At 42.3% G+C, this 26,238-nt stretch overlaps 1 protein-coding gene across 4 annotated transcripts in view; it reads left to right on the top strand.

Annotated features, from left to right (window-relative positions):
* Positions 1-26,238, top strand: part of HS3ST5 (heparan sulfate-glucosamine 3-sulfotransferase 5) — a 468,752-nt gene that overhangs the window by 430,875 nt on the left and 11,639 nt on the right. The window contains exon 1 of one of the 4 annotated variants that reach the window (XM_073675879.1): positions 14,749-14,854. The exons of the other annotated variants lie outside the window; for them this stretch is intronic. The gene's annotated coding sequence lies outside the window, so the exon portion shown is untranslated. Of the gene's footprint in view, positions 1-14,748; positions 14,855-26,238 lie in introns of those variants that run through there. 4 annotated transcript variants of the gene reach the window in all.

Genomic DNA, 26,238 nt, shown 5'->3' with positions numbered 1-26,238 from the left:
CCCCTGCACTGGACACAGTGTGCCCCAGATATTCAATTTCTCGTTTGAAGAGATGACACTTACGAGGCTTAATTTTCAGGCCGTGCCTTTGTAGCCGTTCTAACACTTGTTCCAATCGGCGGAGATGATCCTCAAACGTTGCGGAATAGATAATTATATCGTCCAGATATATTAAAGTGGCTTCAAAGTTGAGGTCCCCCAAGCATCTCTCCATCAGCCGTTGGAAGGTTCCTGGCGCATTTGTTAGTCCGAACGGCATTCGATTGAACTCAAACAGGCCCATAGGGAGAACAAAAGCTGTCTTCGGATGATCCTTCTCAGCTACTGGGACCTGCCAATAGCCACTGGCCAGGTCGAGGGAGGAGAAGAATTTGGTGCTCCCTAGTGCAGGTAGAGACTCTTCGATTCGGGGGAGTGGATAGGAGTCCCGTACTGTACAGGCATTCAGCTTCCGATAGTCTACGCAGAATCTCAGGGTACCGTCCTTCTTTCGGACCAGCATGATCGGAGCGGCCCAGGGGCTCTGGCTTTCACGGATCACACCGTTCCGCAACATGTGGGCCAACAGCTCTTTCACCTCCTGGTACATTTGAGGCGGGATCTGCCGATATCTCTCTCGGATGGGAGCAGTATTTCCGGTGGGTATTTCGTGCTGAATGTCCCGAGTGCACCCGAAATCATCTTCATGCTGTGCAAACACTCCCTGATATCGCTGTAGAAGTTGTTCGATCTGCCTTACTTGTCCAGCAGAAAACTCAGTCAGGTTAGCTTCCATTTCTTCCAGGAGGTGGCGTCCAGCCAACGGTTCTCTTCCATGTTCCTGGCTATTGAGGGACACCTCTAGGGTCCATGGTTTTCCTTCCACAGGTGCCAGCCCTATAGCGTCAGCTCTAGTAAGGGCCTCCGGCATTACGCACACTCGCGCCACCTCTTGTCGGGGCAACACCTTTAAACTGGTGCCACTTAAATTGATGCAGCGCACGGGTACTCGACCGTGCAGCACGGTGGCCAGAGTTCGAGCAATCAGGAGTCCAGAGGGTGCTTCTTCTCCCTCCATTGGTTCAACTTGAATGTCCACGCCCTCTAAGGACACATGTGCCAGCACCGGCAAAGTGAGTACAGTCTGTCCCACCGGCAGTGTCATTGTGGCTTCGGGCGGTATCGATACCTTACCAAGGTACTGGGAGGTAGTGGGCAACTTTTGAATCTGACTGACCCGCACGAGGTGCTGGAACACTCTCTTGTTAGCTGGGTCTCGAGTGGCGTGGGTCCAGTTGGTTTTGCTACAGCCCTCAGCCAGGAACTGTCCGACTTCTTTCAGCACATTCATGCCCAGGGTTACAATGGGCCCATCGCCTCCGGGCCCGGTGGTCAGTACAATCCCTTTTCGACCGAGGTCCTTTCCACATGCCCGCACGGACATCCATACTACTCCCGCTACTGGGATAGGTAGTTGATTAGCTGCCACCAGTTTGACAGTGGGTTCCTGGCAGGAACGAGCGACTTCAGGAAAGTGACTTTGGAAGTACGTCTCAGGCATAGTGGTCACTTGAGACCCGGTGTCCATCAAACAGCGGATCCGCTGCCCATTGAATTCAGCCAAGATAATGGGCCTCTCGGAGACAATGTCTTCAGAGCTCCCTCTTCTACTCTCTGAAGCTCGAGACCCCACGGTATGCTCCACAACCGTGGGGCATTTTAGTTTAACGGCTGTCCCCTCCTCCTCCTTTCTCGGTTGGGACAGTCTTTGGAGATATGCCCCCTACCTCCGCAGGTCCAGCACTCCGGTCCTCGTTCTGCCGATAGGTTGGGTACATGTCGTGCTGGGGCCGGATAGGAACGTCTTTCTCGTTCTGGTCTCCGTCCGCGTTGAGCAGTACGGTCCATCGGCAAGGGGGAAGTAGGAGTCTTCCTAATAGAATTCAGCTCACCCCGAATGTCTCAAATTTCCTGACGTATTTCCCGTACCCAATCAGGCTCTTGGTTGGTGAATCCAGGAGCAATTGCCTCATGACTTCTAACTGTGGCTTTGAGAACAGGAACTTCTCTCTCCAGGACTCTAGCTTCAGCCCCTACCTCCAGGAAGCCCATATCAGGGCTCAATCGCAGCCGCTCCTTCAGGATCTGCCTCAGGGAAGGGTCTTTCAAGCCAGCAATCAGTTGGTCACGCAACACCTCATCCAATGGTCCCAGTCCTCGGTTCCCATCTCGAGTTTTCTTAGTGATATGGGCCGTCACTTCCTGTAATGCATTAACATACTGATTTACTGTCTCATTTTCCCCTTGGACCCGCTGAAACAACCGTAAGCGCAAGTGTCCCAAATCTGTAGTGTCACCGTGCATGTCCTCTAGAATTTTTATCACTTTATCCACGGTGTCACGGTCCCCAGGTGGGCGGTACATCACAGTCTGTCGGGCCTCTCCATCAAGGGTTAGGAGGGCCAGCTCCGCCTGGGCTAGAGGGTCAAGGGGATACATACGTAGCATACTTCTCAGTCTTTCTGCCCAGTCCCAAAGTGACATGCCATCCCCTGTAAACTTGGGAAGATGGCTGAGCATAGCCCCCAGGGGTATATGGCTCCGGCCGGACCCAGCCACAGACTGATCCGCCATCTCTGCGTCTGAATGTTGCATCCTGCCGACTACGCCAAATGTAATGCAGGTACCGGAATGCAACGCACAGAGACACAAGGCGAGAACAGTCAGAGATGTTTGTAAACTGTTTTATACAACAGGTATACTGAAACAAGGGATTAGCAACAAGGGTAATGAACAGTGGTTTGAAACATCAGAAAAATACGAAATTTCTCAAAGTAAGGCGCAGTCTCTTAAAATAAGGCGCAGTCTCTTAAAGTAAGGTGATGCCCTCAAGCATGAGAAGCACCACACAAGTTCTTTAACCGTGAATTTGGCCCTAGCGGGGGTCACCGGTTATTCCCGCTATGCCGTGAGTCTCTTTCCGGATAAATTCAATTAAATCACGTTGTGCTACTTTAGCCCCAACCGTCCCCCTCCCAACCTGAGTACTTAAACCCAATTGTCCCCGGTACCGTGGGTGAGCAGTGGAAGTGACGGCCCTGCTCACGTATGCAGCTCCTCTCTGCTTGGCTGTTGGGGGCAGTCTCTCGAGCCTTGGATAAGGGGGTCCAGGCCTCGTCTGTCGGCGGCCGACGTCGGGTTCCGCGAACTCACTCAGCACCGCGATCAGGTTCCTAGTATCCTCAGCAGGCACAGCACTCGAGTCACAACTGTGAGGGATCCGGAGCTCTTTTACCGGTGCCCGGCTGGAGCACCTCTCAGGCCTCTGGATTTGGCCTGTCACGCGGGGTTTCTCAGGACGCAGGGAGCACGTCTGCTCCTCTCTGCTGCTTGGCGCCAAAGACCCCTCAGGTTTGGCGCGCTGGCCTCTTATCTCTCTGAACTCCTTCCTGGAAGTCACCTGATCGGGTCCAGCCTCTGAATCTGCCCTCCCTGCAACTTCCTTTGTATATTTTGGTTCTGCTTGACTGTCTCTGGCCAGTAGATGGCAGTCTCGCTCCATCCTTGAAACGTCATGTTGAAGTTCTTTTACAAGCTTTTTTGCTCGTTCTACAAGTGCATGGAGACCAGATGAGAGGAATGAGGGTCTCCTCAGTGATTGTAACTGCAATCTGACAGCACAGTGTGCAGGAGTTCAGAGGGGGAGGACGTTGCCCCCTTCAGTCTGCTGGCCAGTGCCCCCACTGCAGTCTGCCGGCCGGTGCCCCCACTGCAGTCTGCCGGCCGGTGCCCGCACTGCAGTCTGCCGGCCTGTGCCCCCACTGCAGTCTGCCGGCCGGTGCCCCCACTGCAGTCTGCCGGCCGGTGCCCCCACTGCAGCCTGCGGCCGGTGCCCCCACTGCTGTCTGCCGGCCGGTGCCCCCACTGCAGTCTGCCAGCCGGTGCCCCCACTGCAGTCTTCCGGCCGGTGCCTCCACTGCAGTCTGCTGGCCGGTGCCCCCACTGCAGTCTGCCGGCCGGTGCCCCCACTGCAGTCTGCCGGCCGGTGCCCCCACTGCAGTCTGCCGGCCGGTGCCTTCACTGCAGTCTGCCGGCCGGTGCCCTGTGTGATCGCACAGGTCGCACATAGCTAAGGCCGGCCATGATTAGTTCTATAGCTATTCAAATATGCATCTACCAAATTTAGTTTTGAAATGACAAAGTCCAAGATTTAAGTCTTGGGGTGAAAGGTGCAAAGTCAGAGCATCCAGACCAAAAACTTTAATTGAACAAAGTGACTATTCTGCATTTAGACAAAACTCAATTTAGTCTATGAATATTTAGTAAATGGATATATTAATAGGCAGACATACATACATAGTAAGTCTCAATGCTATTAATCTGACTGCAATTATATTGGTAAAATGAATGAAAATGCAAGCATGGAAGCGCAATCAAATCAAGCTAGGTAATAGGATTAAATTTAGAATGAGGCATATGATAAAGAAGATCTCCTGCTAATGAAATATCAGATGATAAGTGAAATGAAAATAATTGTAAATATTTGAGCTCACAGATGTATACAGTTATATTTCAATAGTCTTTATATGTTACATATAGGGATGATGTTCAAAGCCATTATCTATATGAGTATACTACAACGAGCATAAAATTCTGAATGTCCATGAAGCAATTTACCCACAGTAACATGATATTACTAAGGCAAACAGTCTATTAATGTGTTCATTTCTTGCTACATACAGACACAGATGAACACATTTGCATGGAATTCAGTTGACTTATCAGCACATTTTTGGATAGTGTATTTGTATGATACTGATCACAGCATGGAGGAAATCCATACAATCACACAGCGGAGAGGCAAACCAAATGGAGATGTTGACTCTACTCTCCCCATTCAGAATACATGCTTGCTCAGCTAAGTGTGTATGTGTAACGGGGGGTTGGGAGAGATAGCTGACAGCAATCTTATTTAAATAGCCAATAAAGATATTCTCAAGGAATAAAAAAAAATATCAACAAATAACTCAGATGTCCAAGTGTAGTAGGAAGCTTGGCCCCAGAGGTGCTGAGGTGCGTGTGCATGATTTACAGCTGTAAGACAGCCTCAACACATGTGAGGATTCTCTAAGAAACAAGCAATCCCAAGCAGGGGCATGTGTTCAGGCTGTCTTACAGCTGTAAATCATGCAGACGCAGTGACTCGAACAAAATATACGAGCACGCCGAAGCTGCGCGGTAAGCACCCGAGCATGCTCGGTGAAAGGGTTAAACGAGCACGCTCGCTCATCACTAGTGCTAATGTAAGACGTTGTTCATACCACTATCCATCTGATCTAATACTGTAGATACCACAAGTGTTGAGGAAGAAATGGCTGCTAGCTTTCTGATCTAATTGTGGAGATACCATGAGTGCTAAGGTAAGCGGAGGCTGCTCACACTGCTGTCCGCCATGGCTTTCTGACCTAATACTGGAAATACCAGAAGAGCTGAGGAAGGTAGAGACTGCTCACATTGCTGTCCACCCTGTATTTGTGATCTAATACTGGAGATAACAGGAGTGCTGAAGAAGAGGCTGCTCACACTGCTGTCCGCCATGCCTTTTTGGGACCTATCTCATCCATGTCTGGGTCTGATGTTAATTGAGGGGCATAGCCGCATCTTTAAATGTCCTGCAGTGTGTCGGCGCCATTTACTATACAGAGTGCAGGCAGAACACACCTCCAGCATCCTGCATTAGTTAATGAAGTGTTATCACAATTAAGTGGACAGTTAGGCTGTGTGCCCACGATGCGTTTTTTAAGCATTTCTGCAGCGCCAATTCCACTGCAGAAACGCTTAAAAAACACATGGTAGAAGGTCTGCCATGTCCCCCAATGATAATCCGCATGTGCTGTGCACATGCTGCGCAAATTTCCGCTCCGGATTATCATTGCGGAAAAAAAAGCAGCACTACCAATTATTTTGCGGAAGCGCTGCGTTTTCGCCGCCATTGACTTGCATTGGAATGCATGTATTCCGCTTCACTAGATAAGGACATGCGGAATCCATGCGTTCAATGTGCGGATGGTACCCGGGTGTGGAGGACAGGAGACTTTCCTCCGGACCCGGGTACCATAGAACCTGTAAAAAAAAAGAATAAAATAAAAAATATATGTTATATTTACCTTCTGGCGGCCCCCGCTGCACTCGTCCTCCCATGCTGGCAGATCGCGATGGACTGAAGGACCTGCGCTGACGCCATAGTCATGTGACGGGTCACGCGATGCTGACGTCGGCAGGTCCCTCATTGTACCGCGATCTGCCGGAGGCCAGGATGGAGGGAAGCAAGTCTGCGGGGGCCATCGGAAGGTAAGTATAGATTTATTTTTTTATTTTTTGACATTCTTTTACGGTCACACTATATAAATCCATGCCGTTTGCATTGATTTATATAGTGTGACCAAGTTGACAAGCACTTTCCAAGTGATGCTAAAGTCGCTTGGAAAGCGCTTGTCAACCCGCATGCGGAAATGCATGTGAAGAACGCTTCACATCCGCATGTCCCTGGCAGGAAAAACGCATCTACAATCCGCATGTAAAATCCGTATGTACAATCCGCATGCGTTTTTTCTGCCAGGGGAGATTCAGAAACGCTCAGGAAAAATCCGGAGCATTTCTGCATTGTGGGCACATAGCCTTACTGTAGGTCTTAGATTATAGCAATTATAGCTGAACAAACAGGCTTCATTGTATATCCATTGAACATTGGTAATATGACCCATAGTCAGATTGAGTTGTAGTGGGTCTAATGAACTACTGAAGTGGAGTGAAATGTACTTCTGATTTGCCTAACAGACCCTATGTGCGGGGTTTTGTTATTGAGGAATAAATGTTCTGGAGTCTTGTGCTTGCTGATATGTGCAATAACAATGCTGTGGATATAGGTGTAACGCTGCTGGGTGTGGACCCACTGCACCATGGGCCAGCTTACCCTGGAGGGACGTGACTAAGGGTCTACCGGGTCTTCACTAGGGCCTCTGATGGTGAGGATAGGCTTGGCTGCCGGTAGACACCAGGCACCACTCCAGGGCAGTCCCCGGTAATTCAGCAGTTGAGGGTGAGCAGGGTGAGACTGAAGCATAGTCAGACGGTCCAAGGTCGGGAGAGGTAGCATGTGTTCATTATTCAAAGCCGGGGTAAGGAATGGCGATGTCAAACAAAGTGGGTAAACAGGCCGGGTAAATAATGGGAGACAAAATACAAAGGTACGCATGAACTAAGTACTAGCAGGCTAGGAACCAACGTTCCGGCAAGGAATGAAGAATGGAGCCGCCTGATATTTCACCTGCTAGCAGGTGATAGGCTGGGGAAGCAGATCTGTGCAGGACGGAATGGATTCAAATTCCTGCAGAGTTCAGCCACAGCCCCCTATGACACACAACCAGCACAAGGCAACTCAGAGCGATGGTCAGGGGTGGAGAAGAGGGAAACACATGGTGAGTAGGGTGGCACTTAGAAGGCGTGCGAGTGCCTGGCTTAACAATAGGTGTATATATGATAGGGAGATCCTTAATATCCAAAAGGATTATATTTGTGCAATAAAGAGACCCTCAGTATTTAGAAATTACTACACAGAGAGGGCAGTGAGGGCTGTATGAATAAGGCTATGTGTGGGATACTTTATTGGGCTATAGTAGAATGAGATGTCCCTGAAATAGTGACCACATCATAATTGATAGCCTTTTGAGTGCACCTAAGGACCTATAGCAGTGCAATCATAGTGATTTAATATGATCCATTAAGACAGGGGTGAGGAACCTCAGGCTTGCGGGCCATTTACGGCCCACGATGAACTTTTCTCCGGCCCCTGGGCAGATTCCTAGGGATCACAGTGCTTGGGCCGAGAGCAGTATTTTGATGGCAGTTGGCCTTTTAATTTCTTCTTGCTCTGTGAGCACGAGCAAGTAGTGTTCACTACTGAACCTTGAGGCACTTGCAATGAAAGATTACCTCCTGACACAAGTGACAGCCTTAAGACTTACTTTGTGGGCGAAGTTAGTGAAAAATTTGTACGGCCCCTAAGGGATGGTTTAAATATCCAAATGGCCCTTGGAAGAAAAAAGGTTCTCTACCCCTGAATTAGGAGAACGATTTTAAGTATGGAGAAGGGCACATTGCATATACTAAAATCCTGTTGCCAGAGTAGTTATTGTTGGAACATATTTCCAATAGTTCTGTATAAATACATGGGAGTGATTATTGGATACCTGATCAATTATCTAACTGCTCCTGGAAATTGTATTAGTGAATTCTGTATACACATTCATTTTTAATGTTTTAGGGATTCAATGTTCAGTCTTTCAAAAGTAAAATATAGGTCATTACATATACAAGTCTCCAGATGAGTCATTTATGGTTTGGACGATGAAACGCGTAGAGACAAAAGACCTTTAACAGTGGTGCTGCTGGGTGCACATCACCCTATATGTAGATGTGGGGTATATGTTTGTCGTTTGTCACCCTCTGATTAACCATCAGGGTGTGAATAGTTAGTGCACTACTTGTATATCATTATGAGATTATTATAATAAAGGTTAAATTGTATCCCTTGGTCATTGAGTGATCTAATATCTGGAGATACCAGATGTGCTGATGTAAGAAGAGGCTGCTTACACTACTTTCTACCATGTCTTTCTGACCTAATACTGGAGATACTGGGGGTGCTGAGATAAGAAGAGTCTGCTGTTCACCATGTCTTTCTGAATGTTGAGTGGCTGCTATGAGTTGGGGATAGCTTAAAGGAGTTGTCCACTACTTTCACATTGATGCCCTATCCTTAGGATAGGCCATCAATGTATGATCAGCTGGGGTCCCGCACCCGGAAACCCCGCCGACCAGCTGTTATCGGTGTCGGCGGAAGTCCTTTCCTGCGGTGCTTGGCCGTCAAGTTGTAGTGGCCGGCGCTTGTTACTGCACATCCGCCTCCTATTCAATTCAGTGGGAGGCGGATGTGCAGTACCCCGCGGCGGCCACTACAGATGGACAGCCAAGCAGCGCAGGTAAGGACTTCCGGCCGGCAGCCGCCGCCGCTTGCACCGATAACAGCTGACCGGCGGGGGTGCCGGGTGCGGGACCCCAGCCGATCATACATTGATGCCCTATCCTATGGATAGGGCATCAATGTGAAAGTAGTGGACAACTCCTTTAACAATGCATAGTATCTAAAATCTAAAGGTCACAGCAACGAAGCTTCCTACTAGACATGCTCACAGGCACTTGTCCTATTCCCATTTTAGGACAGTTTTAGTTAGTGAACCAAGCCATTTTAATTTTATAGTGATTCCCTCCCTAAACAAAAGGAGTCTGATTCGCTAATTGAATATCTACTTAAATTAAATTTATTAAGGTTGCATTCACACATTGTGGATGCAGTGTGTTTTTTTTTTTTTTATGAAAACACAGTAGTCCATAAATCACAGTAAATCATGCCAAATAGTATGTTTTTATTGCAATGGCGACAAAAAAAATGTGCAGTGGCTGCAACATGTGAACACAGCCTTATTGTGACATTTCCTTTTATTATCTATTTTTCTATTTCTAGAGAGCCTTAACCTCTCAATGCAAAATCACCTACATGTACATGATTGCATAGGTGATCGTGTGAGGAGATGGCTTAAGAGCTGAGCTCTGTCCACACATAGCAGATATTGGCTATATTACATATGAGATGAGCTCCGGCCGCAGCAATAACCATTTAACACCACTTTCAATCTCAGACAGCGGTATTTAAACAGAACTCATACCCATTGGCATCCTTTGACATAAGCGCAGGGTGCTGATGACTTACTATAGCAGCCCGGGGCCTGTTGAAGGCCCCCATCGCCACCATCTTCATACTCCTCCAAAGCTCAGTTATATGCTGAGCTGCAAAGAAGACCGAGATTTACACTATATACTGCAATACAGTGGTATAGACCCTAAGGGGATTAAAAAATCAGGTTAAAAAAAAAGTATTCAAAAACATGAAAAAAAAGATATAAAAGTTCAAATCACCCATTTTTTCTCCCATTCAAAATAAAGAAATATTTAAAAAAAAATGTATTGCCACATTTATAAAAGCATCAAAATATAAAATTAATTAACCCGATTTGTAAATGCTGTAACAAGATAATGAAATTAAAATGACAGAAATGCAGTTTTTTTGGTCACCATTCCTCCCTACAGTGGCATGTAAACGTTTGGACACCCCTGGTCAAAATGACTGTTATTGTGAACAGTTAAGCAAGTTGAAGATGAAATGATCTCTTAGACTATGTTCACACATGTTGTGTTTTTCAGCGTATTTTGCTGCAGATTTTTATGCAAATTTTCAGCTGTGTTTTGCAGTACCAGCAAAGTCTATGAGAAGCCAGAATTCTTTGTTCACACATCTTGTGTTTTTTTTTGCTGCGTATCTTATGCCTTGGTTGGGTTTTTGGAAAATAGAGCATGTCAGTTCTTTCAGCGTTTGTTCACCCATAGGAAGTAATGGGTGGTGAAAAAAATGCTGAAAAAACGCACCAAAAAAGCAGGTAAATTTTTTCAGCTTTTTTTTCCAATGTTTTTGATGGCAAAATAGAATGGGGTTCTTTTTTTCACACAACTTTATGTATATGCATAAATAGAGACAGAAGGACAGCATCAAAAACGCATCAAAAAACACAGCAAAAGCTGCAGATTTGACGCAGCTGATTTCCTGCCAGAGAGCAGTTTTGCTGCAGATTTCTGACGTAAAAAAAACACATGTGGGAACATAGCCTTAAAGGTCTAAAGTTAAAGATGACACATTTTATATATCAAATTTTTGATTTTTCTTTCTCCACATGCATTAAAAAAAATCTCTACAAAAGTTTGGTATTGTCGTAACACTGACCTGGAAAATTATAGCTCAGAGTAACTTTTGCCACAGAATGTATGCTGTGAAAACAAAGCCCAAAAAACATTGGTGGACTTGCATTTTTCCCCCAATTTCATCCACCATACTTGGAATCTTTTTCCTGTTTTTTTTCAATAGATTGAATGGTAAAATGAATGACATCAAAGTTACCACTCGTCCTGCAAAAAAACAAGTCATCATATGACTATGTGGATGGAAAAATATAACAAATGATGTCTCTTGGAAGCACAGGAGGAAAAGAACAAAAAAAAAAAAAAACATACAGCGTCTGGGAATTGCAGCTGTAATAAAAATCTAAAACACGTCTGATATTGGCCTCACTGATATCTCCTGACATATACTGATTCTTAGCTGCAAGAGTTAAACCCATGTATTGACATGCTTATGCTTTATAAGGGATACATTGCAAATGCGATGAAAGGTAATCCAAAATCTATTTCAGAGAAGAGGTGATGATGCTGCTATGATTGATAATAATGCACATCTAGTGTGTACAATACATGGCAGTGACACCAGGAACCTCTACATTTCATCCTGTATGAAAAGTTCTGCAAATATTTTCTATACAAAGTAACAGGGGACAAAGGCAGCTATTTGTCATTTCTTGTACAAGGGTCTCCGAATGAGTATTTTAGTATGCCATCTGCCAAGAAATTTGGCTTGAATGTATGTAGCCTTCTCTGAGACTGACATAATCTCTTTTCAATTGATCACCGCTCTAAAGCTCAAGTGCACCATTTATCATCTATCTGTCAGATGTTACCCTCCAGATCCGTCACTGCACTATACCTCATCTCCATTAATTCTTAAGTATTATCAGCATTGGGATGATACTCCCACAGTGGAGAATGTGACATATCTGAATTTTAAAGCTTCAAATCCTGACATATCTGTAATCTCTGATCAATTGACCAATAAAGGGTCAGAATCTGTGACAGATCACTTCAAGAATAGCAAAATCATAATCCTTATCAAAGAAACGCTTGCAAATGTCTATTCTGTAAATTTAGAAAAGTGATTACATTTAGGGATGAAAGATAAAGGGTTAGTCTACAATTTTTTTTCAATACTAACTTTGCTGTAAAACCAAAGAAATGAGCGAAAGCATAAGTTGGTATATGTGCAATGAGTAAGAGCATGTTCACACTGTGGCCATATCACGGAAAAAAAAGAAGAAAAAAACAAAATGAGCATATACCCTGTACTAAGTAAACAAGTAAATAGTAATAGTACATGTAAATAACATAGGGTACTTAGTTAACACTATTTTGATCAAAAAAGCATAAAAGCCATCCTACCACGACAAGGTGTACCCAATCGGGACAGTCCTATCCTGTCTCTAGTATTAAATGTCTCTCTGTACAAGGAAATCATAGAAAAATCCCCTTCTGCTGTGCATCAGTCTTTGGTGGTGCAGTGCCCATGGCATATCCTCACAGCTACAGGCCACCCCATAGGAAATAATTGACCAGTCATACCAAGAACTTTGATACAGAGTCTATGAAGGACATTCACAGTGTTAAAGGGGTTGTCCAGTTTTGAGATCCAGTCTGCAGTCACTCTGTGTAACTGCAGACTTCTGAATCGTAAGGAATTAGAGATTGGCGTGCACTCCGTTGGGTAGTTTGAGGTGCTGGTGAAGTGGGATGTGTAACCCCCTGAAAACTGTAGATAGTAATTCACCCCATGCTCCTTTGGATATGCAAACAATTAATTTCACGTGCAGAAATTTAAACATATGCTCAGACATAGTGTGCAGGTGCAGGAATGTGCAACATAAATTGTAATTAACGTTTCGACCTTCCTGCGTCTTATTCATAATGTCGCTTCATACAGACAGTAAATGGGCGATCCCATGCCTTCGTCTCGTGCGTCTGAGCTTTAACCCACACCATACATTTCTGAGAGCATGGGGTTAAAGCCAAGGACCAAGTGCTCTAAATGTAATAAAAGTTGATAAAGCTGCATTTTGACAAAAAGTTGAGTGAGATTCCTGTCCAGCTTATAAACGTCTTTCTCCCTTAGATCATCCTAATCCTAAGAGACCTAAAAAGATGCAATTTATCATTGCATGGGTCTGGATGTTATACGTTACAAATAAAGTTGCTGTGTGCATACGATAAAGAACGCTGTGCAGCTCATAATGTATGGCCATAAAGTGCACCTTTATTTTTTAGAAAAGCATAAATGTGGCTGTTTTGTATGTTTTTAATGCCTTTTAGATATATTAAGGTATTGGACGTACTGGACTTCACACCCTGGAGTACCTATGCCATTCTCTCTCTTTGAGACATGTAAGAAGCCAGTATCTGTGGGGGCTCATATGAGCTGGGACCCCTAGAGATCGTTGCTTTGTCGAACACTGCTTCCCTTCGGCATATAGCTGTGAGATTCTGAATCTTCTATAAGGATGACTGCAGCTCCAGTAACTTCAATGGAATTGTAATGCGGATGTTAAAAGCCATAGAGTATTAGGTGTCCGTCTATTCTGGAGAGCGGTGGGAATCCCAACTCACAGACCCCCTCCAGGGCTATCTTCTGACACGTCTCAATGACATTCCTGAAGATGCAAGTTCTTATGTAAATTAATTCCAAGTACTTTTCTGCCATTTTTGCCAGTTTCCAGCAGTGCCTGGTGTAATTCCTGACTATATTATAGATTTAATCAGACTATTCCTATCAGTCAGTGTATGGCTCCAGTGCTACAGGTAGGGTGTACAAATTAATGTCTTTATTAATCTTAAACTGCATTGACTTTCATCAATTTGTAGATTCGGCAGCAAAAACAAAAGCTGGTAATCAGCTACTGCAAATGTAATGGCTCTTGTTTCTATCCAATTTACCATGTTCTCAGAATAAATGGAAATGAACTTGCAAATACTGCGCCAGAGGACGACTGCGCCAAATGATAAATATTTTATACACAGAATCAAAAGAAGGATTTGCTCTATACATATGGCATATTGGGAAAATCGCTCGGAATAAATCTTAAAGCATTCCCTATGCTAATGTAATGAATAAAATTAGCAAAGATATATCAGGGAGATGGTATTTAAATGGGAATTTTGGATTCTGCCTCCCGCATATGGCACGCTATCATAGAAACACAATCTGCTCTGGCATCCTATGTGTAAAGATAAAGGATGCATTTTGTGACAAAAGTGCAGCAAATCTGATGAGAGTCTTTTTTTCATTCATTTTAAAGATACATCAGTAGATAGTATTTATCATTTATCAGAGGGACTGTTCTAATTTTTCTGCTGCCTGTGGTGGCAAGTGAAAAGATAGACCCAAGGCTCTTTTCACATTTGCCTCAGAGCATTCGTCAGGAGCAGTAGTGTAGGTGAACGGTGGTCACCACAGGTCCATTCACATGGTGTATACATATGCTCTCTGACTGAGCACTCCACCCATCAGCCTATGGGGGTTTTAATCACAGCAGGATCCTACTGACCCATATAAATGTAGGCTATCAGCCCAGGAGAGGTATCACATTAGGTTAGGTTCCCAGCAAAGAAGATCGCCTTGTCATGGCTTCTAGGCTTGCATGAATTTGCCATTTTATGCACTAAGTATCTTTGTTTTTCCTATTTTCTATAGCCGTAATGCAATTCCAATTTCATATACAGTATTTCATGATCGCATGCTATAGCACTACAGAGTGCAACTTTATTTGTTAGTTACATTCACATGGCTGAACACAAATGAATCCCCAGGCAGGTGCTTCTCTTATCTGTGTCAGTGTTCAGAGAATGCCTGTACACTTTTAACCTGTGGTGGAGCAGTAAGCCATAAGTTAAATGTTCTACTACTCTCTATTTTGTAGGCCACAAGTTGATTTAGACCTTTGGCCTACAGAACAGGGGAGGCACGCCCAGAATGTTAGTGCTCCCTCGCTCGTGGTTGGATTCTTAGAGAAGGAGAAGACTTGGCCAATGAGCTCTTAATGAGACTTGGGTAAGTATCATTTTTTTTTCTGCGGCATTACTTTTAAAGGGGCATTATAACACTTTGGGGGGCACTCTGGCAGCAACATTGATTTGGGGGTACTTGGTGGCATTATTAATTATTAAGTGGCAGTCAGAGGGCATAATTACTTTTCGTGATACAGTTAGGACAATATTATGTAATAAGGAGCACTCTGGGCATTATAGCTTGTTAAGGGATCATTTAAAAGGCATTATTATTTTTTTAGACTATGTGCACACGGTGTCTTTTAGATGCCGCTGCAGCTCTCCTACGAGAAGCTGTATCAGGAAAACGCCGGTGTTCATTTTCCTGAGGCGGCTTTGCTGGCGCAGCTGTGGCTCTGACACTGGTATCTCTTGTTCTATACTGTGAAGTATAGAGAGCGGGCGGCTTCACAATGAGCATGTCACTTCTTATAATCACTTCAGGGTATCCAAACAGAAACAGAAGTGGTATGCGATGGAACATGTGCACAGCAATGTCGTTTTGACATTGCTGTGCATTATGCTCATTTTATGGGACACTTTTGCAGAGCTAATTCAACCTGAAGAAGGTACTGTGTGTACATACCCTTATGGGGGTTTAATTTAAAAGGGGCATGCATGGAATTACTATTTTGTAAGGGTACACAGGGGGCATTAATACTTTATAAGGAGACACAACATCATTACGTTATAAAGGAGCACTTGGGTGTATTACTATTATACCAATGTTTCTGAAGAACAGGCACAGAATTAGGGCATAGCAAACAAAGTAACAAGCAGGAGTTGTGTTTGTTGGGAATAGGAGAGGACAATGCTAAAAATGGGAGTTGTGAAATGTGTATGTGTGGCAAACTCTGTAGACAAATTGTGACTGATGTTAAAATAAAAAAATGTTTTATTCAGCTCCTCATCCACTAATGAATTATGTTGCCAGTATAATGTGCTAAAACTGGTGAAAGGTCCGCTTTAAGTCTTTAAGTTAGCACCTCAAGTGAGAACCTCAGACTTTCTGAGACAACCCTTTTTAAAGGGTTCACGTTTAAGCCCACAAAACTTTATCAGAAGGCAAGAAAATAACGCGCCACACATTCTCCTGCCTTTATATGTGTCTATTAGCTTTTCGGTAGAGGAATCTGAAAGCAGTGTTTCGCAGAAACAGGAAGTGCCGTTACTTAGGCAGGGGTGGAACTTACTCCTTGATAGGTCATTTTGTCACTGCTATTGTTAATTTAGATCAGCTACAATAAAACATCTCTGAAAGTAAAAATCTACAGGTAACAAAACTAGTTGATTTGATAAATGAAATATTCTCCTATAGTTATCTCAATATAGTATTTTTCACTGTGTCCACAAAATAATTTTTTATTCACACACCGTCTTCTGAAGTACGGTAGGCTGAAGCTTAAGTTCACTACAATCTAATTTAAGTTTTATGGAAGGCTAGCACCAGATGTTCTGTAAATAGTCTTGTGAGGTTGTGTAGTCTTGAAATTCACTATATTAAAAATGTAGCTTTGAGTTAAAGGTACAATGGTTGTAACATGAAATATTATAAATACCAAAATGTTTCATTAAATTATATTTAAAAATGGTTCATACAAACTTAAGAAATGCTTAACAATCCACATATGTAAATATATCAAATTTTATTAAGTACATACAAGTATTTACACAACTGCTTAAAAATAAAGGTTAAAAACACCCCCATAAATCCCAGAGAAAAAGCAGACAGTGTGGTAAATGGTAAATTCAATGGCATCATGTAATCAATCAAGTATATAATATATCAATCAGGAAGTAAGAGTATAATGCAAACAAAATATACATAATAATGAGAAACATGATGTAGGAACACAAAGCATGATTTAATAACTCAATATCATAATAAACATAATTAAAAATCCCTTGATTTGAGAATAAACCACCTAAAGAGAGCACTTGGCAATATCAAGCAGTACAAAAGGAAAAGTACTCACCACAAGCCATAATTCATGAGCAAAAGAAAAACCACATTGCCCAGTACCCTGACCCGCGTTTCGCATATAGCTTCATCAGGGGTTACTAGGGTAGTGCCCTCAGTCATCTTTTCTAATAAACACTCATCAATGGCGTTCCGGTGTAGTACAGGCGCATGTCAGCCACGCATCACCACATCATTCACCACGCCCAGCATTCTGGAAATCCCACAGCGCAGGTCAGCACAGCGCGAGATCCAACCGAATGCCAGGTGAGGGAGGGAGGCAATGTTACAGCAAACATGCGCACAAACCAGAAGCCCAGCGGGCCATATTTAAAATGGGAGATGCGAAAGGAAAGGTAAAATGGGCCAATATGGCAATATAAATTGACTAAATAGTGAAATTTGGACAAAATAAATAGAATTATACAAAAAAATACAAACAGAGTAATAATAATACAAACAATTAAAATAATTAACAATAATTAAGTATAAATATAACATTGCCACTGATGGTATAAAAGATATATTATCGCCATCTAGTGGTCGAAAACAATATAGCAACTCAAAATAGCATTACCGTAAATACAACAAAAAAAATATTTATTTGTGATAAAATATTTGAAACTCTGATGCTTATGAAGAGGTAAAAAGGAAGAATGACCAAATAACAAGAAATAAATAAAAAATAAAAAAATATATACTATATAAAGGTAAAAGAGGAAAATGTATAAACTTAAAGAAAAAAATCTATTGTATATGCTACTGGACAACTGCAGTTTAATTACTTTGAAGACCTGACATAAAATAAAAACAGTCTGCAGTCACCCCCTGAAGTTGCACAGGTCCAGCGATGTCGGCACTGCTGTCCCCGGCAGTGACATGACACTGGCTGAGCCGACACGTGGCACTACAAAGAGTGGCCGCTCTATGGCGGCAGCTCATCAATACGCTCTGGCGTAATAATAAAGGTAGCAGCTGATGAGTGGCCGTTGATTGGCTGCACCCGGCACATGGTAAAAAGTGTACATAGAAACCTTTAAAATATGTAAATGTATTGAATACTCTTAAAAACAGCACCAAAAATTCCCGTGTATACAGAATTGATTAGCCTGAGGTTGTCCAGTGGTGGAAAGCCCCTTTTATACAGAGATGTCATTATTTGATTGAATTATATGTATTTTCTAAAAACATGGTATGTGTCCACATCTACATAGACAGATGAACTAAATACTTTGTAAAATATTCTTATCTTGTACTGATCTTGATGGTTTGTGTGAACTGCAGAAAATGCAGTCAATGATATATCTTCATTCTGTAGACACGAGTAATAATGTCCCATGGTAGATGTAAAATATTACATTCAATGTCAAATTATGCACATCTGATTCCCTATATATGCCGTTTGTCAGCACGATGAAGCCCAATTATTCAGTGAATAATGTTACTATATATATATTAAGTAAGATATTTTTTGTGTGAAAAGTTGATTTTTGGAATTTGCATGAGTTATAAAATGGTGTAATTAACCAAGTAGTGAAGCAGATTTTGCTAAGTGTGCGATCTGCCAGACACAAGCACTAATATGCCTGTAATAAGAGTGCTATAATATAGCAGGTTATACTGTGGTCAGCTAGTGACACCTGCTGGTAAGCTTCAGTTCATTTTGCTTGAGATCAACACGATTTCTGTTATTTCATCTGCAATTATTACTTTAAAAATTCTTTGAAAAGACTTTAAATTATTTAGTTCTGCTACATGGCAAAATGACGTACAGCCAATACACTCTGAATGACTAAAGCTGATGTAACATTACTGCTTTATAGGTAATAAAATCCTCAAAAATGAGCTTTTTCATTTTTTGGGTTTTTGTTTGTTTTTTGTACTTTGTGCAAACAGCGGCATGGCTCCCCTTTTTGGGTAGTCCATTTTGTTTATATAGCTTTCCACAGACTGGTGGCTGCACATTCGGGACCCGGTCCTACTATACCCTAATCTATCTAGATGTCTGCTGACACATAGTAAGGAGAACTACAAGAGTTAGGTACCGTCCCGATTGGGTACACCTTATCGCGGTGGGATGGCTTTTATGCTTTTTTGATCAAAACAGTGTTAACTAAGTACCCTATGATATCTACATGTACTATTACTATATATTTACTTATTACAGGGTATTTGCTCATTTTGTTTTTTATCTTAGGTCCTGCTTTATATGTAAGTGGACAGCATCTCCGAATATTTTATGCAAAGGGATAATTGTTCCACCATGTGTACATATAAAGCTAAGGCTACACGGCAACTATGGGGACACCAGACGCTGTGAAGTGAATAGGGTTGCACTGCGACACCTACACTACCACGACAAGGACAAACAAGTCACAAAAAAATCAGACAAGGATGGATTTTTTGCGACTTGCTTGTTTTGGTCGTGGTATTGTAGGTATTAAAATGAGTGAACTTTGATCACGCAACAACTGTTGCAAACCAAAGTCACCGTATAACTCTAGCCTTAATATGGCATTTATTGTAGTTCTAGTAACTAAAGAGTTGATTGACTGCAATGCTGGTTTAGATGACATCAACATAGAACTTTTGCAATTTCTGCTGACTGTGAATACTTATAGAGGAGAACACTAGTGATGAGCTCACCACTGTTTGATACTTGATCGAGCACCGGGATGCTCGGGCATGCTCGTTACTCGATCGAGTGTCGTGGGTGCTCGAGTGCAATGATCGAGTACCCGACCTGCATGTATCGTGGCTGTTAGACAGCCAATAAACATGCGGGGATTGCCCCCCATACATGGTAATGCCGTTGCCACGTTTGCTACTGGCATTACTGTGATTGGCTGGTTGCATTGCGTCATGGGGTATATAGAGGACCCGGGGATGCGATGCTCGTCACACTGTCCTCAGGAATCAGTTCAGGGAGAGTTGTTATAGGAGGAAGAGCTTTGATTAATGCCCCCCCCCCCCCCCACTCCCAGGTATGATACAGTTGCATCCTTTAGTGCTTTCATGTGGCACTAAAGGGTGTTTTTAACTCCTTTACCCCCGAGGGTGGTTTGAACGTTGACCGGGCCAATTGTTACAATTCTGACCACTGTCTCTTTATGAGGTAATTACTCTGGAACGCTTTAATGGATCCCCCTGATTCTGAGATTGTTTTTTCGTGACATATTGTACTTCATGATTGTGGTAAAATTTCTTCGATATCACTTGCGTTTATTTGTGAAAAAAATGGAAATTTGGCGAAAATTTTGCAATTTTCAAAATTTGAATTTTTATGCCCTTAAATCAGAGAGATATGTCACACAAAATAGTTAATAAATAACATTTTCCACATGTCTACTTTACATCAGCACAATTTTGGAACCAAATTTTTTTTTATTATTAGGGAGCTATAAAGGTTAAAAGATGACCAGCGATTTCTCATTTTTCCAACAAAATTTACAAAACCATTTTTTTAGGGACCACATCACATTTGAAGTCACTTTGAGGGGTCTTTATGACAGAAAATGCCCAAAAGTGACACCATTCTAAAAATTGCACCCCTCAAGGTGCTCAAAACCACATTCAAGAACTTTATTAACCCTTCAGGTGCTTCACAGGAATTTTTGGAATGAGGAAGAAAAAAATGAACATTTAACTTTTTTCACAAAAATGTTACTTTAGACCCAATTTTTTTTATTTTCGCAGGGGTAACATGAAAAAATGGACCCCAAAATTTGTTGTGTAATTTCCCCTGAGCACACAGATAGCCCATACGTGGGAAAAAAACACTGTTTGGGCACACGGCAGGGTTCGGAAGAGAAGGAGCGCCATTTGACTTTTTGATTGTAAAATTTGCTTGAATAATTAGCGGACACCATGTTGCGTTTGGAGAGCCCCTGATGTGCCTAAACAGTGGAAACCCCCCTCAAGTGACACCATTTTGGAAACTAGACCCCTCAGGGAACTTATCTGAATGTGTGGTGAGCACCTTGAACCCCCAGGTGCTTCACAGAAGTTTAGAACATTGAGCCGCAAAAATAAAATTTTCACATTTTTGCAACAAAAATGTTTTTCAGCCTCCATGAGAGTAACAGGAGAAATTGCACCATGCAATTTCTTGTGCAATTCCTCCTGAGCACGGCGATACCCTATATGTGGGGGAAAACCACTGTTTGGGCGCACGGCAGAGCTCGGAAGAGAAGGAGCACCATTTGATTTTTTGAATGTAAAATTTGCTTGAATAATTAGCGGATGCCATGTTGCGTTTGGAGAGCCCCTGATGTGCCTAAACAGTGGAAACCCCCCACAAGTGGCACCATTTTGGAAACTAGACCCCTTAGGGAACTTACCTAGATGTGTGGTGAGCACCTTGAACCCCCAAGTCCTTTACAGAAGTTTATAACATGGAGCCGTGAAAATAAAAAAATCAAACTTTTTCCACAAAAATTATGTTTTAGCCCCATTTTTTTTATTTTTACAAGGGTGCGAGGAGAAAATGGACCCCAAAAACTGTTGTGCAATTTCTCCTGAGTATGTCAATATGTGGGGAAAATACAGTGTTTGGGCGCACGGCGGAGTTCAGAAGGGAAGGAGCACTGTGTGACTTTTTGAACGCAAAATTGGCTGGAATTGAGAGCGGACGCCATGTCGCGTTTGGAGAGCCCCTGATGTGACTAAATAGTTGAAACCCCCCACAAGTGATCCCATTTTGGAAACTACACCCCTCAAGGATTTTATCAAGGGGTATAGTGAACATTTTGAACCCAGAGGTACGACACAGAACTTGATAACATTAGGTCATCATATTGAATAAGTTGTCATTAGTCTTGAGCGCAAGTGCTCGCTACTTGAGTTTGCACCAGGTACACGGGTATGCACCATGTATCGCGCGTGCTCAAGTGACATGCTCGAGTCCCCGCTCGCATGGTTCATGGTTATTAGACACTCAAAAAAAACCTTGCGGGGATCGCTCGTGCATGGCAGGCAATCCCCATGAGTTTTTTTTGGCCATGAAGCATATGGGGCGGAGACTTGAGCATGTGACTTGAGCACCCGCGATACTCAGTGCATACCCGAGCACCCGATGCAAACTCAAGTAGCGAGCACTTGCACTCAACACTAGTCACCATATCGTCATCTTTTTTTTTTTTACTTTTGAAAAAAATCCCTAGCCCAACCCTAACCCTAGCCCAACCCTAACCCTAGCCCAACCATAACCCTAGCCCAACCCCAACCCTAACCCTAGCACAACCCTAACCCTAGTACAACCCTAACCCTAACCCTAGAGTTTTTTTACGCCGTTCCTTGTGCGGTATAAGTGTCACACACTAAAAGGCACATTTTTTTGTAAAATCTAGTTTTTGCATCGCCATATTTTGAGAGCTATAATTTTTCCATATTTTGGCCGACTGAGTCATGTGATGGCTTGTTTTTTGCGGGATGAGTTGACGTTTTTATTGGTACAATTTTCAGGCACTTGACATTTTTTGATCGCTTTCTATTACGATTTTTGGGAGGCAGAATAAACAAAAACCAGCAATTCTAGAATTGTTTTTATGAGGTTTTTTTTATGCTGTTCCGCGTGTGGTAAAATTGATAAGGCAGCGTTATTCTTCGGGTCAATTCTTTTACAGCGGTATCACATTTGTATTGTTTTTCTATGTTTTAGCGCTTTTACACAATAAAAGCTATTTTATAGAAAAAAATATTTTTTTGCATCGCTTTATTCTGAGAGCTATAACTTTTTGATTTTTCGGATGATGGCGCTATATGGCAGCTTGTTTTTTGCGGGACAAGATGACGTTTTCAGCAGTACCATTTTTATTTATATTCTTTTTGATCGCGTGTTATTCCATTTTTTGTTTGGCGGTATGATGATAAAGCATTGTTTTTTGCTTCGTTTTTTATTTTTATTTTTTACCGTGTTCACTAAAGGGGTTATCTAGTGGGACAGTTTTATAGGTCAGGTCGTTCCGGACGCGGTGATACCAAATATGTGTACTTTTATTGTTTTATTTTTTCGCATAATAATATTTATTGATGGGTACATTATATTTTTATTTTTGGTGGATTATTTTTTTATCTCTTTTTTTATATATTTACAAAAAATTTTTTTATTTTTTTATTTTTTAACACTTTTTGGACTTTTATTCTGTGTCCCACTATGGGACTTTCACTTTTTTTATTCTGATCCCCTGTATAGCACAGGAATGCAGCACCATCCCTGTGCTATACGGGATGTCAGTGTTGCCGGTGCAGAAGATATTTTGGTCAGGCACTGCGCATGACCAAAATATCTTCCTGCTGTCTGGTGACCCGGATGTTGGCATGACGACATCAGGTCATCATGGCAACATCTGGGAAGCTGCAGAAGACAATGCTGGAGGCCGGGAGAGAAGGTGAGTATCGCAGCAATGAGGAGGTTAATGTGTCGGGAGCGGTGCTGTGACTATCTGCTGACACCCGGCGGCGATCGCCCCGCACCTCTTGTGTGCGAGCGCGATTGCCATATGACCTAATAGTACGTCATTGGTCCAATCATCCCAGGTCACCATGACATACTATTAGGTCACACGTCAGAAAGAGGTTAACCTTTTTTAAATCTATTAGATAAGAAATTTTAAAAAATGATGTGAGGTTCCCCCTATTTTTGATAACCAACCAAGGTAAAGCAGACAGCTGTGAGCTGATATTATCAGGCTGGGAAGGTCCATAGATATTGGCCCCTTCCCAACCTAAAAATACAAGCCCGCATCTGCTCCAGTGTTGGCGCATCACATTAGATGCACCAATTCTGGCACTTTGTCTGGCTCTTCCCAATTGCTCTGATGCGTTGACAATCAGTGTAATATTTTTGGGGGTTGATGTCAGCTGTGTAGTATCAGCTGGCATCAGGCCCAGGGGTTACTTATAAAGAGGCATCTATCAGTCACCCCCATAACTAACCAAGTAAGTTAAAATGAAAAAAAAAGACAAAAAAAAAATTTTATTTTAAAAAAACACTCATATTCAGGCTGTGTTCTGGCATACCCGGCTACTGACGAGCGGTGATGACATCACCACTCTCTCCCTCTTTTCGTTTTCTTTTCTTCTTTTTCTTTTTTTGATATACAGGTGCATCTCAATTAGAATATCATCAAAAAGTTAATTTATTTGAGTTCTTCAATACAAAAAGTGAAACTCATATTATATAGAGTCATTACAAACAGAGTGATATATTTCAAGTGTTTATTTCTGTTAATGTTGATGATTGTGGCTTACAGCCAATGAAAACACAAAAGTCACTATCTTAGTAAATTAGAATACTTTATAACAACAGCTTAAAAAATGTTCTTAAAATCCAAAATGTTGGCCTACTGAAATGTATGTTCAGTAAAAGCACTCAATACTTGGTCGGGCTCCTTTTGCATCAATTACTTAATCAATGCAGCGTGGCATGGAGGCGATCAGCCTGTGGCGCTGCTGAGGTGTTATGGAAGCCCAGGTTGCTTTGATAGCAGCCTTCAGCTCGTCTGCATTGTTGGGTCTGGTGTCTCTCATCTTCCTCTTGACAATACCCCATAGATTCTCTATGGGGTTAAGGTCGGGCGAATTTGCTGGCCAATCAAGCACAGTGATACTGTTGTGTGTAAACCAGGTATTGGTACTTTTGTCAGTGTGGACAGGTGCCAAGTCCTGCTGGAGAATGATATTTCCATCTCCAAATAGTTTGTCAGCAGAGGGAAGCATGAAGTGCTCGAAAATTTCCTGGTAGACGGCTGCGCTGACTTTGGCCTTGATAAAACACAGTGGACCTACACCAGCAGATGAGATGGCTCCCCAAACCATCACTGATTGTGGAAACTTCACACTAGACCTCAAGCAGCTTGGATTGTGGCCTCTCCACTCTTCCTCCAGACTCTGTGACCTTGATTTCCAAATGAAAATTGGAACTCTGGGACCTTGTGGAGTGTGTCAATGACTGCCTTCTGGACATCTGTCAAGTCAGCAGTCTTCCCCATGATTGTGAAGCCTACTGAAACAGACTAAGGGACTTTTTAAACGCTTAGGAAGCCTTTGCAGGTGTTTTTTGTTAATTATTCTAATTTACTGAGATAATGACTGTTGTGTTTTCATTGGCTGTAAGCCATAATCATCAACATTAACAGAAATAAACACTTGAAATAGATCACTCTGTTTGTAATGACTCTATATAATATATGAGTTTCACTTTTTGTATTGAAGAACTGAAATAAATTTACTTTTTGATGATATTCTAATTTAGTGAGATGCACCTGTATTAGTGTTTTTCAACACTTCAGCTTATCATTGGCTGCGGGGGTGTTACCTTTTTGTAATCAAATTAACATGATGCCTGGTGTGTATATATTCAGGAGGTTTTCCATAAATTCTTTATGCCTATGAATAAGGACATGTCTGTCCGAAACCCTTAAGGTTTTCTACATGTTTTTTCTTCCATCTTTTTCTTTTTCTAACTTGTTTTTTGACATGCCACTTTAATGACACGTTCATAAATTTTCTATATTTTATTTTTTCGTTGGTGCTGAAATTTTTCCTTTGTATTTTGCTTCTGTGCCGGGGATACTGGCCCTGCTGATGCCGTGCATCACCTAAGGACTATATACTACCATAATCCACTCTGGGTGAGCTGATAACTGTTTTTTCCAAAAAATATTATCCTGATTGCCAATGCACCAGGGCGATTGACAAGCGTCGGGCAAAGCGCCAGAATTTGTGCATTTAATGTGCCATTTTGCCAAACATGAATGTAAGAGTTAAATTTGTATTATCTTTTTTATGGTTTTAATGGAGAAAAAATCACGCAATCACACCATTTTTTTAAGTCATTTAGTAATCACTGTAAATAATCTGTTCATTGTATTGTATGGGGTTTACTATTACAGGAATAATAACTGTAGTATTGTGCAACAGTGGAGTGGAAAAATGCTGCAAGGTAAAAATGCTTTCAAAAATAGTACTGTTAATAGTTATTTTTATTAATTAACAAAATGCAATGTGAGTGAATAATATATAAATATAAATCACATCAATATTTGATGTGACCACCATTTGCCTTCAAAACAGCAACAATTCTTATAGAATCGTACGCAGTTTTTGAAAGAACTTGGCAGGGAGATTGTTCCAAACATCTTGGAGAGCTAACCACAGATCTTCTGTAGATGTAGGCTTATGCAAATCCTTCTATCTCTTCGTGTAATACCAGACAGACTCAATGATGTTGAGATCAGGGCTCTGTGGGGGCCGTACAATCAGTTCCAGGACTCCTTGTTCTTCTTTACACTGAATATAGTTATTAATGACATTAGCTGTATGTTTGGAGTTAATTGACCTGCTGCAGAATAAATTTGGAGACAATCAGATGCCTCCCTAATATTTTTAAATGATGGATAAGTATCTATCTGTATTTCCCAGCATTG

The sequence above is a fragment of the Phyllobates terribilis genome, unplaced genomic scaffold (assembly GCF_046119375.1).
Source record: "Phyllobates terribilis strain yellow unplaced genomic scaffold, ASM4611937v1 Scaffold_3__8_contigs__length_932513732, whole genome shotgun sequence".
Taxonomy (NCBI): domain Eukaryota; kingdom Metazoa; phylum Chordata; class Amphibia; order Anura; family Dendrobatidae; genus Phyllobates; species Phyllobates terribilis.
This window is presented reverse-complemented; position numbering and strand designations above follow the sequence as displayed.